The sequence below is a fragment of the Cherax quadricarinatus genome, chromosome 11 (assembly GCF_038502225.1).
Source record: "Cherax quadricarinatus isolate ZL_2023a chromosome 11, ASM3850222v1, whole genome shotgun sequence".
NCBI classification, from domain to species: domain Eukaryota; kingdom Metazoa; phylum Arthropoda; class Malacostraca; order Decapoda; family Parastacidae; genus Cherax; species Cherax quadricarinatus.
In genome coordinates this window covers 48379215-48397395 of record NC_091302.1, presented here as the reverse complement: position 1 = coordinate 48397395, position 18181 = coordinate 48379215, and the positions used below count along the sequence as shown (strand labels likewise).

At 43.8% G+C, this 18181-nt stretch overlaps 1 protein-coding gene across 1 annotated transcript in view; it reads right to left on the bottom strand.

Moving 5' to 3' along the window:
• LOC128687587 (T-box transcription factor TBX1-like) overlaps nt 1-18181 on the bottom strand; it is a 245131-nt gene that overhangs the window by 73204 nt on the left and 153746 nt on the right.

Genomic DNA, 18181 nt, shown 5'->3' with positions numbered 1-18181 from the left:
CTCAGCGCTGAGATATTTCTCCCAGCCGAAATACATCTCAGCGCTGAGATATACATCTCAAGTACTGAGAAATACATTTCAAGTGCTGAGATATGCATCTTAGCGCTGAGACATGTATCTCAGCGCTGAGACATGCATCTCAGCGCTGAGATATGAATCTCAGCGCTGAGAAATACATTTCAAGTGCTGAGAGATGCGTCACAAGGCTGAGAGATATCTCTCAGCGCCATATATCTGCCCATCTAAGAAAAACTCATTAAGACAGAGCAAAAACTGGTCTTAAGCCATGTGGATCAACAGACCTCGGTCCCAGACCCATTACTAGCACGTGGTCACCAAACCCATCACTAGCACGTGATCACCAGACCTATCACTAGCACGTGGTCACCAGACCCATCACTAGCCCGTGGTCACCAGACCCATCACTAACACGTAGTCACCAGATCCATCACTGTCACGTAGTCACCAGACCCATCACTGTCACGTAGTCACCAGACCCATCACTGTCACGTGAGTGACAGTGAAGATAGTTAAAGTCTTAAAGCTTGGGGAGAATATCAACTGTGTTTGACAGGTACTTGCCCACCTCACCTACATCATCATTATAAAAGGTCAGGTGTTGTAAGTTGACCGCGAGGTGTAATCTCGTTCTTATATGCCTTTCTGTTTATCTTTTTTTTTTTCGGTTCCTTGATAATGTGAAAAATCACTAAAGCGCTTGGAAGTTCGCTATTTTGTCACGGGTTTTCTGAATACTGTGATGTCACCACTGTCACCGTGTTCTAGTGACCACGTGTTAATCAGTACGTACGTAATCTGGTTTCTCCAAATCTTCGTTTAAGTCAGAGAGAAAGAGAGAGAGAGAGAGAGAGAGAGAGAGAGAGAGAGAGAGAGAGAGAGAGAGAGAGAGAGAGAGAGAGAGAGAGAGAGAGAGAGAGAGAGAGAGAGAGAGAACGAGCGCTGCAGATGAGCGTGGTGATGACACAAGCATCTGGGACCAACACTGATTCATTCTTTATGAAGCTACTACCACCACTACTATCACCCTACCACTACTACCACAACTACCACCATTACTCCCATTACCACTACTACCACTACCACTACTACCACCACTACCACTACTACCATTACTATCACCACTATCACTATTACTACTACTACTACTACTACCGCCACTACTACCACAATTGCCACCACTACCACTACTACCACATGCTAAAGGGATAACTGGCAAAGAGGGCAGATGGATCTTCAACTTTCTAACCGGTCGAACACAAAGAGTAGTGGTAAACAGAGTTAAATCTGAAGCTGCCATAGTGAAGAGCTCTGTTCCACAAGGCACAGTACTCGCACCTATCCTGTTCCTTATTCTCATATCAGACATACACAGAGATGTAAACCACAGCACCGTATCATCCTTTGCAGACGATACTAGGATCTGCATGAGAGTGTCATCTACTGAGGACACGGCAAAGCTCCAAGAAGATATAAACAAAGTTTTACAATGGGCAACAGAGAGCAATATGATGTTCAATGAAGACAAATTCCAACTACTCCGTTATGGAAAACTGGAAGAAATAATAATTAGGACTGAGTATACTACAAACTCTAATCACACACTAGAGCGGAAAAATAATGTGAAGGACCTGGGAGTGGTAATGTCTGAGGATCTCACCTTCATGGATCACAGCAATGCCACTATCACATCTGCGAGGAAACTGATAGGATGGATAATAAGAACATAAGAACATAAGAAAGGAGGAACACTGCAGCAGGCCTGTTGGCCCATACTAGGCAGGTCCTTTACAATCAATCCCACTAACAAAATATTTGCCCAACCTAATTTTCAATGCTCCCCAAGAAATAAGGTCTGATAACTTTATGCACTCATTTGCAAGTCCCACTCAAATCCAACACGTCCCACTCATATATTTATCCAACCTAAATTTGAAGCTACCTAAAGTCCTAGCATCAATAACCCATCTAGGTAGACTGTTCCACTCATCAACTACCCTATTTCCAAACCAATACTTTCCTATGTCCTTTCTAAATCTAAACTTGTCGAATTTAAATCCATTACTGCGGGTTCTCTCTTGGAGAGATAATGAGAACATTCAAGACAAGAGATGCTAAGTCAGTGACGATCCTTTTTAAATCACTTGTTCTCTCTAGGCTGGAATACTGTTGTACATTAACATCTCCATTCAAGTCAGGTGAAATTGCAGATCTAGAGAATGTACAGAGAACCTGTACTACACGTATAAGTTCCATCAAACACCTTAACTACTGGGAGCGCCTGGAAGCACTTGACTTGTACTCACTGGAGCGCAGGCGAGAGAGATATATCATAGTCTACACCTGGAAGATTCTGGAGGGACTGGTCCCTAATATGCACACACAAATCACTCCCTACGAAATCAAAAGACTTGACAGGCGATGCAACATACCCCCAACGAAAAGTAGGGGCGCCACTGGTACACTAAGAGTAAACACAGTACTACCACTACTACCACCACTACCACTTCAACTACTACCACCACTACTATCGCTACTGCTACCACTACTTCAACCACTATTATCTCTACTGCTGCCACCACCACTATCATTATCACTACCACAACTACTACCCTAGCTATAACAACCCCTTCTACCACTACTAGCACCACTACCACCACCAATACCCCTGTTATCAGTACTAATACCAACAACACTACCACCATCACCACAATCACATCTACCCTATATATTCACTGCGCGTTCAGAGAGCCATCCCCGTGTTCTACAAGCCCAGCCTCCTCTACCTCACTGCTAGCAATGTTGGGGGAACCTTCACAGCTGGCTGGGTAATGGAGTTTCAAGCCTATCGACTACAGGAGCGTTATTAAGGTTGGACGTCACCTGTTCACCACCAGTCAAAAGTAATTTATTAATTTAAGTACGGATTAACCTCTCAGTGTATGTACACTGATACACTCCTCTCAGTATATATACACTGAGATATACACTCCCCTCAGTGTATATACACTGAGATATACACTCCCCTCAGTGTATATACACTGATATATACACTCCCCTCAGTGTATATACACTGATACACTCCTCTCAGTGTATATACCCTGATATATACACTCCCCTCAGTGTATATACACTGAGATATACACTTCCCTCAGTGTATATACACTGAGATATACACTCCCCTCAGTGTATATACACTGATACACTCCCCTCAGTGTATATACACTGATACACTCCTCTCAGTGTATATACCCTGATATATACACTCCCCTCAGTGTATATACACTGAGATATACACTCCCCTCAGTGTATATACACTGATACACTCCCCTCAGTGTATATACACTGAGATATACACTCCCCTCAGTGTATATACACTGATACACTCCCCTCAATGTATGTACACTGAGATATACACTCCCCTCAGCGTATATACACTGATACACTTCTCTCAGTGTATATACACTGAGATATACACTCCCCTCAGTGTATATACACTGATACACTCCTCTCAGTGTATATACACTGAGATATACACTCCCCTCAGTGTATATACACTGATACACTCCTCTCAGTGTATATACACTGAGATATACACTCCCCTCAGTGTATATACACTGATACACTCCTCTCAGTGTATATACACTGATACACTCCTCTCAGTGTATATACACTGATACACTCCTCTCAGTGTATATACACTGAGATATACACTTCCCTCATTGTATATACACTGATACACTCCTCTCAGTGTATATACACTGATACACTCCTCTCAGTGTATATACACTGATACACTCCTCTCAGTGTATATACACTGATACACTCCTCTCTATAGTGTATATACACTGATACACTCCTCTCAGTGTATATACACTGATACACTCCCCTCATTGTATATACACTGATACACTCCTCTCAGTGTATATACACTGATACACTCCTCTCAGTGTATATACACTGATACACTCCTCTCAGTGTATATACACTGAGATATACACTCCCCTCAGTGTATATACACTGATACACTCCTCTCAGTGCATGTACACTGATACACTCCTCTCAGTGTATATACACTGAGATATACACTCCTTTCAGTGAATATACACTGATACACTCATCTCAGTGTACATAGCCTGTGTGTATTTGTATATAGAGGACCTCTGGAGCCACGGGGTCCCTGATGGTCCACAGGGCCCCTGATGGCCTACGGGGCCCCTGATGGTCCACGGGGCCCCTGATGATCCACGGGGCCCCTGATGGTCCACGGGGCCCCTGATGGTCCACGGGTTCCCAGATGGATCACTCAGGGCTGACAGGATCGGTAAAAATCCCAGGGATTAACCCTGATTCATCACAGTAAAAACAATAACGGAGTGGCCCACTTCTTCCCTCTCGTCTTCTCCTGCTTCTCCTCCTCTTCCACTACGAGTACATTGACCAATAGTACCATCCATGACAATAACCATGACAATAAAAATGATAATAACCATGCTAATAACCATGATAATGACCATGTTAGTAACCATGATAATGACCATGATAATCGCTAAATATGTCAAGTTAATTTGACCTGAGCCTCTCTTGAAGGAAACAGCACTCTAAGAGTACATGACCGGCTCTGGTATAAAGCCGTTCTAAACTAGGCTATATAAGGGCTCATTAAACTCATCTACCCCAGATTAACCTAACCTATGAGAGAGAGAGAGAGAGAGAGAGAGAGAGAGAGAGAGAGAGAGAGAGAGAGAGAGAGAGAGAGAGAGAGAGAGAGAGAGAGAGAGAGAGAGAGAGAGAGAGATGGTTAAAAAATTATCACCAAAGTCGTTCGTCTAGAGTGCCAAGGTACCAGCCACTGCCGAACAAATTAGTGCCAGTAACCATGCACTCACACACGTAATTTTTTAACCATCTCTATCTTTCTTTTCAGTTAGGTTCTTCTGGGTTACATGAGTTTAATGAACCCTTAGTCATATATCTTAGTTTTGAACGGCTTCATACCAGAGCCGGTCATGAACACTGAGTGCTGCTGCCTTCACATTGGGTTAGCTGAGGTCAGGCCAGAAGCTGTGAATCGACCCCTGCAACCACAACTAGGTTAGCACACACACACACACATACACACACACGCACACACACACTGTTGCACAGAAGTGCTGAATTCGATGAATAATATACAGTGGAACCTCAGTTTTCATGACTAATCTGTTCGAAAAGTCTAACGAAAGCTGAATCGTATGAAAACTGAAGCAATATTTCCCATAAGAAATAATGTCAGATACTGCAGCATCATGGGATCTTGATACAAAGAATTTTTCAACACTTGTCCAACCTTTGGACGAAGACCTACTTCGACTAGTGGATGGTTCCACTATGACCCCGCCTCCTCCTGCTTCGCCTCACCTGACTACAGTATATAAGCCACATCTACTGCCCTATGCTGTACATTCTACAAGACTGATAAAGCTCACGGTTCAGAGAGTGACCTAGTAGCGACCAGTGAAGAGGCGGGGCCAGGAGCTTTGAATCGACCCCTGCAACCTCAACTAGGTGAGTACTAGGCGAGTACGTACATACGTACACACACACACACACACACACACACACACACACACACAAATATCTTTCAATTGCGAAGATTAAAGAATATAAGATATAACGTGAGGAAGCGCTAAACCTGTAGTGAGGGTTATTCAGTGTCTGGGGGTCGGGGGTCACGGAAGGGGGGAGGGGTAGCGCCGCTTCCTCGGATCAAGAACCTTTCGTCAGCATCAAACGCGCTTCTACGACGGCACTTAATCCTCTTAATGAGACGGTCGAGTCCTCTTGGATCTTATATGATGATCCTTTAAGTAGGAAGACTCAGTCTCCCTTAAGAGTATCTGATGCTCTTTTAAGAGGATCTGATGCTCCTTTAAGAGAATCTGATCATCTTTTAAGATGAACCGGATCCGATGCTCTTCAAGAGGATCTGATGCTCACGAGGATCTGATGCTCAAGAGGATCTGGTGCTCCTCAAGAGGATCTGGTGCTCCTCAAGAGGATCTGATGCTCCTCAAGAGGATCTGATGCTGTTTTAAGAGAATCTGATGACGTTTTAAGAGGATCTGATGTTTTTCGAGAGGATATAATGCTCTTCAAGAGGATCTAATGCTCCTCACGAGAACCTCAACTCTCCCTAGTCTAAACATCCTCAAGAGAATCCAGACCTCTTCAAATTAATCTCAACCTCCTCAAAAAGGATTTAATCCTGCTTAAGAGGATCTAATCCTCCTGAAAGAAATCTGATCCTCCTAAGAAAGATCTAATCTTCCTCAAGAGAATCTGATCCTTCTCAAAAAAGATGTAATCCTCCTCAAGAGGATCTGATCCTCCTCAAAAGGATCTGATCCTCTTCAGAAAGGATCTAATCCTCCTAAAAGGAATCTAACCCCTAATATGCACACAGCAATCACTCCATACGAAAGAAAGAGACTTGGCAGGCGATGCAACATACCCCCAGTGAAAAGTAGGGGCGTCACTGGTACACTAAGAGAAAACACAATAAGTGTCCGGAGCCCAAGACTGTTCAACAGCCTCCCACCAGCAATAAGGGGCATTACCGGTAGACCCCTGGTTGTCTTCAAGAGGGAGCTGGACAGATACCTAAAGACGGTGCCGGATCAGCCGGGCTGTGGTTCGTACGTTGGATTGCGTGCGGCCAGCAGTAACAGCCTGGTTGATCAGGCCCTGATCCACCAGGAGGCCTGGTCATGGACCGGGCCGCGGGGGCGTTGATCCCCGGAATGCCCTCCAGGTAGACTCCTCCAGGTAGGTAGGAACGCTCTGATCGCCCCTCAAGATGAGTACTTCCTGAGTACAATAAATTCAAGGGTAGTAATAACCGTATCGTTAATTGCCTGATCAACCAGATTGTTGCTTCTGGCGCTCCCTTGCTCCATCAATCCCCCCAAAAAAAATTCAAGCAAGGACGTTAACAAAATAATAATAAATGAAAAACGGAAATAACGGTAACAACCAAAAAAAAAAAATAAATGCCGATCTTAACAGTGTTGCCAGATTCGTCCCCTACCCCCTCCCACTCCCCCTCCCCCTCCTCCCCCTGATAGGTAAGTCAGAGAGCAACAGAGATCAGGAAAAAGCGACTAGTAAATACAAGGAAAAACGTGAAGAGGAGTAGCGACTGGTGTCGCAGGAAATCGCCTCGCGGGACGCCAGCTCACCGCAGAGGCCAGTTGTGTCATACACCTGGTGGTAAGTGGTTCGATTCCCCTTCCCAACGGGCTGGGAGAGACGTGTGGGCGAGTCTTCTTACGTCTGCTGATGTTCCTGTTCACCCAGCAGTAAATAGGTGCCTGGGTGTTAGTCGACTGTTGTGGGTGGCATCCTGGGCTGGGAGAGACGTGTGGGCGAGTCATCTTACACCTACTGCTGTTGCTGTTCACCCAGCTGCTGCTTGGTCAACTGCTACTGCTGGGGGGAACCGTTTGTGGTTCGTATCCTTTAGGACTCACAGTAGAAACAAGCCACACTGCTTAGTTTCCTTGGCTTGGCTTGGGGTTTTAAGAGGCACACAAGTTCCCCTGTCTTCTGATAATATACTCAAGTGCTCATTGTTCTCAAAGATTTGTTAAGTTATACCATGAATTAAAGAAAGATTCTAGACTTCACCTTACGAAACAGACAAAGCAAATGTGTTAGTAATTATGGACAAGGCGGATTATAGTGGAAAAATGAACGTTATTAGACGACGGGAGAACTTACGTGCCCCTTAACTTCCCATCGCTTCGAAGTAATCAGAGTCTTCAACAACGCTGCAAGCAACTCAGTATTCATCTACTTCAGTACTCCCCAGAACATACAGTGACTCGATATTTTACAGGGTAACTATAGTAGAATATCACAGTTTCACATTTCCTTAGCTGTGACCGTGACGTGAAGGTAACAAGACTGAGAAAGAGAGTGTGTGCTAGAGAGGTCAATACCAACACACTTCACCACACTCAGTATATGTTTTTTATTGTACTTTAGTCACGTCAATTTTGGAAAAAAAAACAAAAATAAGTCTTTCTATAAACTCGGTAACGAAATTCTGAGAATATAATATATCAAGAGGTAGAATATTACGTTTTATTTAATATTTTTACATTACGCAAGAAGAAAAAATATATAAGGAAATATTAGGAAGATATTCAAGATTATTTCTCGTGCACATTAGAACTAACTCTGTCTTACTTGTGCTTAACAGGTTGTTAGAAGTTTCATTAGTTTTTATGTGAAGCGGTTAACTCGTGTGGGTTAGTCAGAGCAAGAGGTGGTGAAGGCTCGACCCTCCGTTTGCTAATTTCGGTCGGGTCTGTGACTATTTACACTGTTGGTTAACGCCTTTAAAACCTCCTCTAGCATCCTCCCACCCGTAAATTTGGCCCCAATGTGACTATAATCCTACGCGTATGATTCGAGAACTAGGTCAGCGCTGACACCATGGTGTCCATCACTACCCAGCAGCTGGGGGTGACCATCACAATCACCATCCTGCTGTATCATATGACGCTCAAGAATCATTCTGGTGTTGATGCTGCATCGAAACTAACTGAAGGTAGGAGAGAAACTGTGCCCTCCAAGAACGATAGCGATAACAGCAAGTTACTGAAAACAGTGAGAAGCAAAGGTAAGGAACACGCAACAGAGCACAGCGTCAAGGAAATTTCAAGTAACAATGAAGGACCAGGAAAGAAAAACAGTGAAGATTTACGTGTGATGACAAACGCTGCTGAGAAACACAACAAACACATGGGTGTCTATGTGGAGGACAAGAAAGGTGCTCTTATAAACACCAACAGAAGATTGAGAGCAGCGCCTTCTGGCGAAGAGTATGATATTCAAGCCAATCCAAAAACGATTCAGATCTCTCGAAGGCTCTTAGCTCTTCAGAGTACAAGTGCTGGCGAATTAGATACCTCCATCTATCGGAAAGCCTTCATTCAGAAGGCACCTGTTATTTCTCAACACAGGCCTCGAGAGGTTCGAAATGTATCTAATTCTGAAGAACAAGAGTTTGCTGAAATTTCTATTCCAGCAGGTCGATATGTAACTGCAGCTTTCATGCATAAAAGAGAAAATCCTAGTGATACTGAGTTGAATCAAAAACATTTTAATGCCTCCATTTCCAGTTATCCGAAGGCTCCTGATACTTCTACTTCCAGACCTTCAAAGACCCCTGATACGTCTACTTCCAGAAGTTCAAAGGCTTTTGATAGTTCCATTTCCAGAACTCCAAACACCTCTAAATATTCCATTTCCAATGGTTCAAAAGTCTCTGATACTTCAGCCTCGAGAACTCCAAAAACACCCGCATCTTCCACTGTTAAACCTCAAGAGTCTACTCAAACTTTCTTTCCCAAAACCAAAACTCCTGCAAGAAATTCACTTCTCGAAGACCAAGACGCTGATGAGGGTAGCCTCCTGTTGGACATCACAATCAACGCCACAGGAGTAACGTTATCGGTGGACGGACGTCAGGTAATCTCACAGTTCTTTATTTTGGATTCGATTGCCTCTCAAATTACCACAGATGTGGTTCAGGTCTGGGTGTGACTTATTTTTTATAAATCTGGGCAGAATTTCAGATATAAATTTGGTGAGTTAGCTTTGGTTTGGACATAGTCTCACTATCAATGTTGCAAAAGTCTGTGTTTTGTAATCACTATTATAGAAGCGCCTACTGAGAAGTTTACAAGAGTGCAACACGAACCCCGTGTTCCACCTGCAGGTGTACAGCTGTGTCAATGAGACCACGTGCTGGGGAGGGAAGCTTGCTGCCTGCCATGCTGGTCTACACCTGCTCACCTTACACCAGACCACAGGTCAGCTCATGGCTGCCGCCCACTACATGACTGGCATCACCACCACAGACAATCAGGTCACCCAGTCGCTGCGGGACACTCAGGATGGTCGCCTCCTGGTCATCCTGGGTGCAGTGAGTAACAACCAACAACCTGATTGTACAGATAGTGGATCATCATGTACAGAAGTGCAATTTTTTCATAGATTCAAATCTCAATAGAACTTGATCTTGCATATGCAACATTGTCTCAAAAATATTATAATGGAGTATTTAATTATATAATGAAACCGTAATACTATAATATATAATGTAAGAGTTTGTTATCTGTTATAATGATAAAAATAATACCGTGGTTGCAACAACACACAACTAACACAATACCGTGGTTGCAACAACACACAACTAACACAATACCGTGGTTGCAACAACACACAACTAACACAATACCGTGGTTGCAACAACACACAACTAACACAATACCGTGGCTGCAACAACACACAACTAACACAATACCGTGGCTGCAACAACACACAACTAACACAATACCGTGGTTGCAACAACACACAACTAACACAATACCGTGGCTGCAACAACACACAACTAACACAATACTGTGACTGCAACAATACACAACTAACACAATACCGTGGTTGCAACAATACACAACTAACACAATACCGTGGCTGCAACAACACACAACTAACACAATACCGTGGTTGCAACAACACACAACTAACACAATACCGTGGTTGCAACAATACACAACTAACACAATACTGTGGCTGCAACAATACACAACTAACACAATACCCTGGCTGCAACAATACACAACTAACACAATACCCTGGCTGCAACAATACACAACTAACACAATACCCTGGCTGCAACAATACACAACTAACACAATACCCTGGCTGCAACAATACACAACTAACACAATACCGTGGCTGCAACAATACACAACTAACACAATACCCTGGCTGCAACAATACACAACTAACACAATACCGTGGCTGCAACAACACACAGCTAACACAATACCGTGGCTGCAACAACACACAGCTAACACAATACCGTGGCTGCAACAACACACAGCTAACACAATACCGTGGCTGCAACAACACACAACTAACACAATACCGTGGCTGCAACAACACAATACCGTGGCTGCAACAACACAATACCGTGGCTGCAACAACACACAGCTAACACAATACCGTGGCTGCAACAACACAATACCGTGGCTGCAGCAACACACAACTAACACAATACCGTGGCTGAAACAACACACAACTAACACAATACCGTGGCTGAAACAACACACAACTAACACAATACCGTGGCTGAAACAACACACAACTAACACAATACCGTGGCTGAAACAACACACAACTAACACAATACCGTGGCTGCAACAACACAATACCGTGGCTGCAACAACACACAGCTAACACAATACCGTGGTTGCAACAACACAATACCGTGGCTGCAACAACACACAGCTAACACAATACCGTGGCTGCAACAACACACAACTAACACAATACCGTGGCTGAAACAACACACAACTAACACAATACCGTGGCTGAAACAACACACAACTAACACAATACCGTGGCTGCAACAACACAATACCGTGGCTGCAACAACACACAGCTAACACAATACCGTGGCTGCAACAACACACAACTAACACAATACCGTGGCTGAAACAACACACAACTAACACAATACCGTGGCTGCAACAACACACAACTAACACAATACCGTGGCTGAAACAACACACAACTAACACAATACCGTGGCTGAAACAACACACAACTAACACAATACCGTGGCTGAAACAACACACAACTAACACAATACCGTGGCTGAAACAACACACAGCTAACACAATACCGTGGCTGCAACAACACACAACTAACACAATACCGTGGCTGAAACAACACACAACTAACACAATACCGTGGCTGAAACAACACACAGCTAACACAATACCGTGGTTGCAACAACACAATACCGTGGCTGAAACAACACACAGCTAACACAATACCGTGGTTGCAACAACACAATACCGTGGCTGCAACAACACACAGCTAACACAATACCGTGGTTGCAACAACACACAGCTAACACAATACCGTGGCTGCAACAACACAATACCGTGGCTGCAACAACACACAGCTAACACAATACCGTGGCTGCAACAACACAATACCGTGGCTGCAACAACACAATACCGTGGCTGCAACAACACACAGCTAACACAATACCGTGGCTGCAACAACACAATACCGTGGCTGCAACAACACAATACCGTGGCTGCAACAACACACAGCTAACACAATACCGTGGCTGCAACAACACAGTACCGTGGCTGCAACAACACACAACTAACACAATACCGTGGCTGAAACAACACACAACTAACACAATACTGTGGCTGAAACAACACACAGCTAACACAATACCGTGGCTGAAACAACACACAACTAACACAATACTGTGGCTGCAACAACACACAACTAACACAATACTGTGGCTGAAACAACACACAACTAACACAATACCGTGGCTGAAACAACACACAACTAACACAATACTGTGGCTGCAACAACACACAACTAACACAATACCGTGGCTGAAACAACACACAACTAACACAATACCGTGGCTGCAACAACACACAACTAACACAATACCGTGGCTGAAACAACACACAACTAACACAATACTGTGGCTGAAACAACACACAGCTAACACAGTACCGTGGCTGAAACAACACACAACTAACACAATACCGTGGCTGAAACAACACACAACTAACACAGTACCGTGGCTGAAACAACACACAACTAACACAATACTGTGGCTGAAACAACACACAACTAACACAGTACCGTGGCTGAAACAACACACAACTAACACAATACTGTGGCTGAAACAACACACAACTAACACAATACTGTGGCTGAAACAACACACAGCTAACACAGTACCGTGGCTGAAACAACACACAACTAACACAATACTGTGGCTGAAACAACACACAGCTAACACAATACCGTGGCTGAAACAACACACAACTAACACAATACCGTGGCTGAAACAACACACAACTAACACAATACTGTGGCTGAAACAACACACAACTAACACAATACTGTGGCTGAAACAACACACAGCTAACACAATACTGTGGCTGAAACAACACACAACTAACACAATACTGTGGCTGAAACAACACACAACTAACACAATACTGTGGCTGAAACAACACACAACTAACACAATACTGTGGCTGAAACAACACACAACTAACACAATACTGTGGCTGAAACAACACACAACTAACACAATACTGTGGCTGAAACAACACACAGCTAACACAGTACCGTGGCTGAAACAACACACAACTAACACAATACTGTGGCTGAAACAACACACAGCTAACACAATACTGTGGCTGAAACAACACACAACTAACACAGTACCGTGGCTGAAACAACACACAACTAACACAATACTGTGGCTGAAACAACACACAGCTAACACAATACCGTGGCTGAAACAACACACAACTAACACAATACTGTGGCTGAAACAACACACAACTAACACAATACTGTGGCTGAAACAACACACAACTAACACAATACCGTGGCTGAAACAACACACAACTAACACAATACTGTGGCTGAAACAACACACAACTAACACAATACCGTGGCTGAAACAACACACAACTAACACAATACTGTGGCTGAAACAACACACAACTAACACAATACTGTGGCTGAAACAACACACAACTAACACAATACTGTGGCTGAAACAACACACAGCTAACACAGTACCGTGGCTGAAACAACACACAACTAACACAATACTGTGGCTGAAACAACACACAACTAACACAATACTGTGGCTGAAACAACACACAACTAACACAATACTGTGGCTGAAACAACACACAGCTAACACAGTACCGTGGCTGCAGCAACACACAACTAACACAGTACCGTGGCTGAAACAACACACAACTAACACAATACTGTGGCTGAAACAACACACAACTAACACAATACTGTGGCTGAAACAACACACAACTAACACAATACTGTGGCTGAAACAACACACAGCTAACACAGTACCGTGGCTGCAGCAACACACAACTAACACAGTACCGTGGCTGAAACAACACACAACTAACACAGTACCGTGGCTGAAACAACACACAGCTAACACAGTACCGTGGCTGCAGCAACACACAACTAACACAGTACCGTGGCTGCAGCAACACACAACTAACACAGTACCGTGGCTGAAACAACACACAACTAACACAATACTGTGGCTGAAACAACACACAGCTAACACAGTACCGTGGCTGCAGCAACACACAACTAACACAGTACCGTGGCTGAAACAACACACAACTAACACAATACCGTGGCTGAAACAACACACAACTAACACAATACTGTGGCTGAAACAACACACAGCTAACACAGTACCGTGGCTGCAGCAACACACAACTAACACAGTACCGTGGCTGAAACAACACACAACTAACACAATACTGTGGCTGAAACAACACACAGCTAACACAGTACCGTGGCTGCAGCAACACACAACTAACACAGTACCGTGGCTGAAACAACACACAACTAACACAATACTGTGGCTGAAACAACACACAGCTAACACAATACTGTGGCTGAAACAACACACAACTAACACAATACTGTGGCTGAAACAACACACAACTAACACAATACTGTGGCTGAAACAACACACAACTAACACAATACTGTGGCTGAAACAACACACAACTAACACAATACTGTGGCTGAAACAACACACAGCTAACACAATACTGTGGCTGAAACAACACACAGCTAACACAGTACCGTGGCTGAAACAACACACAACTAACACAATACTGTGGCTGAAACAACACACAGCTAACACAATACTGTGGCTGAAACAACACACAACTAACACAATACCGTGGCTGAAACAACACACAGCTAACACAATACTGTGGCTGAAACAACACACAGCTAACACAGTACCGTGGCTGAAACAACACACAACTAACACAATACTGTGGCTGAAACAACACACAGCTAACACAATACTGTGGCTGAAACAACACACAACTAACACAATACCGTGGCTGAAACAACACACAGCTAACACAATACTGTGGCTGAAACAACACACAGCTAACACAGTACCGTGGCTGAAACAACACACAGCTAACACAATACTGTGGCTGAAACAACACACAACTAACACAATACTGTGGCTGAAACAACACACAGCTAACACAATACCGTGGCTGAAACAACACACAACTAACACAATACTGTGGCTGAAACAACACACAACTAACACAATACCGTGGCTGAAACAACACACAGCTAACACAATACCGTGGCTGAAACAACACACAGCTAACACAATACTGTGGCTGAAACAACACACAGCTAACACAATACTGTGGCTGAAACAACACACAGCTAACACAGTACCGTGGCTGAAACAACACACAGCTAACACAATACTGTGGCTGAAACAACACACAACTAACACAATACCGTGGCTGAAACAACACACAGCTAACACAGTACCGTGGCTGAAACAACACACAGCTAACACAATACTGTGGCTGAAACAACACACAACTAACACAATACTGTGGCTGAAACAACACACAGCTAACACAATACCGTGGCTGAAACAACACACAACTAACACAATACTGTGGCTGAAACAACACACAACTAACACAATACTGTGGCTGAAACAACACACAGCTAACACAATACCGTGGCTGAAACAACACACAACTAACACAATACCGTGGCTGAAACAACACACAACTAACACAATACTGTGGCTGAAACAACACACAACTAACACAATACTGTGGCTGAAACAACACACAACTAACACAATACTGTGGCTGAAACAACACACAACTAACACAATACTGTGGCTGAAACAACACACAACTAACACAATACTGTGGCTGAAACAACACACAACTAACACAATACTGTGGCTGAAACAACACACAACTAACACAATACCGTGGCTGAAACAACACACAACTAACACAATACTGTGGCTGAAACAACACACAACTAACACAATACTGTGGCTGAAACAACACACAACTAACACAATACTGTGGCTGAAACAACACACAACTAACACAATACTGTGGCTGAAACAACACACAACTAACACAATACTGTGGCTGAAACAACACACAACTAACACAATACTGTGGCTGAAACAACACACAACTAACACAATACTGTGGCTGAAACAACACACAACTAACACAATACTGTGGCTGAAACAACACACAGCTAACACAATACCGTGGCTGAAACAACACACAGCTAACACAATACCGTGGCTGAAACAACACACAGCTAACACAGTACCGTGGCTGAAACAACACACAGCTAACACAGTACCGTGGCTGAAACAACACACAGCTAACACAGTACCGTGGCTGAAACAACACACAACTAACACAATACTGTGGCTGAAACAACACACAGCTAACACAGTACCGTGGCTGAAACAACACACAACTAACACAATACTGTGGCTGAAACAACACACAACTAACACAATACTGTGGCTGAAACAACACACAACTAACACAATACCGTGGCTGAAACAACACACAACTAACACAATACTGTGGCTGAAACAACACACAACTAACACAATACCGTGGCTGAAACAACACACAACTAACACAATACTGTGGCTGAAACAACACACAACTAACACAATACTGTGGCTGAAACAACACACAACTAACACAATACTGTGGCTGAAACAACACACAACTAACACAATACTGTGGCTGAAACAACACACAGCTAACACAGTACCGTGGCTGAAACAACACACAACTAACACAATACTGTGGCTGAAACAACACACAGCTAACACAATACCGTGGTTGCAACAACACACAGCTAACACAATACCGTGGTTGCAACAACACACAGCTAACACAATACCGTGGTTGCAACAACACACAGCTAACACAATACCGTGGCTGCAACAACACACAGCTAACACAATACCGTGGCTGCAACAACACAATACCGTGGCTGCAACAACACAATACCGTGGCTGCAACAACACACAGCTAACACAATACCGTGGCTGCAACAACACAATACCGTGGCTGCAACAACACAATACCGTGGCTGCAACAACACACAGCTAACACAATACCGTGGCTGCAACAACACAATACCGTGGCTGCAACAACACACAGCTAACACACAATACCGTGGCTGCAACAACACAATACCGTGGCTGCAACAACACACAGCTAACACACAATACCGTGCTTGCAACAACACAATACCGTGGCTGCAACAACACACAGCTAACACAATACCGTGGCTGCAACAACACACAGCTAACACACAATACCGTGCTTGCAACAACACAATACCGTGGCTGCAACAACACAATACCGTGGCTGCAACAACACAATACCGTGGCTGCAACAACACAATACCGTGGCTGCAACAACACACAGCTAACACAATACCGTGGCTGCAACAACACAATACCGTGGCTGCAACAACACAATACCGTGGCTGCAACAACACACAGCTAACACAATACCGTGGCTGCAACAACACAATACCGTGGCTGCAACAACACAATACCGTGGCTGCAACAACACAATACCGTGGCTGCAACAATACACAAGCAACACAATACCGTGGCTGCAACAATACACAAGCAACACAATACCGTGGTTGCAACAATACACAACTAACACAATACCGTCGTTGCAACAACACACAACTAACACAATACCGTGGCTGCAACAACACTCAACTAACACAATACCGTCGTTGCAACAACACACAACTAACACAATACCGTCGTTGCAACAACACACAACTAACACAATACCGTGGCTGCAACAATACACAACTAACACAATACCGTGGCTGCAACAATACACAACTAACACAATACCGTGGCTGCAACAACACACAACTAACACAATACTGTGGCTGCAACAATACACAACTAACACAATACCGTGGCTGCAACAATACACAACTAACACAATACCATGTCTGCAACAATACACAACTAACACAATACCGTGGCTGCAACAACACACAACTAACACAATACTGTGGCTGCAACAATACACAACTAACACAATACTGTGGCTGCAACAATACACAACTAACACAATACCATGTCTGCAACAATACACAACTAACACAATACCGTGGCTGCAAC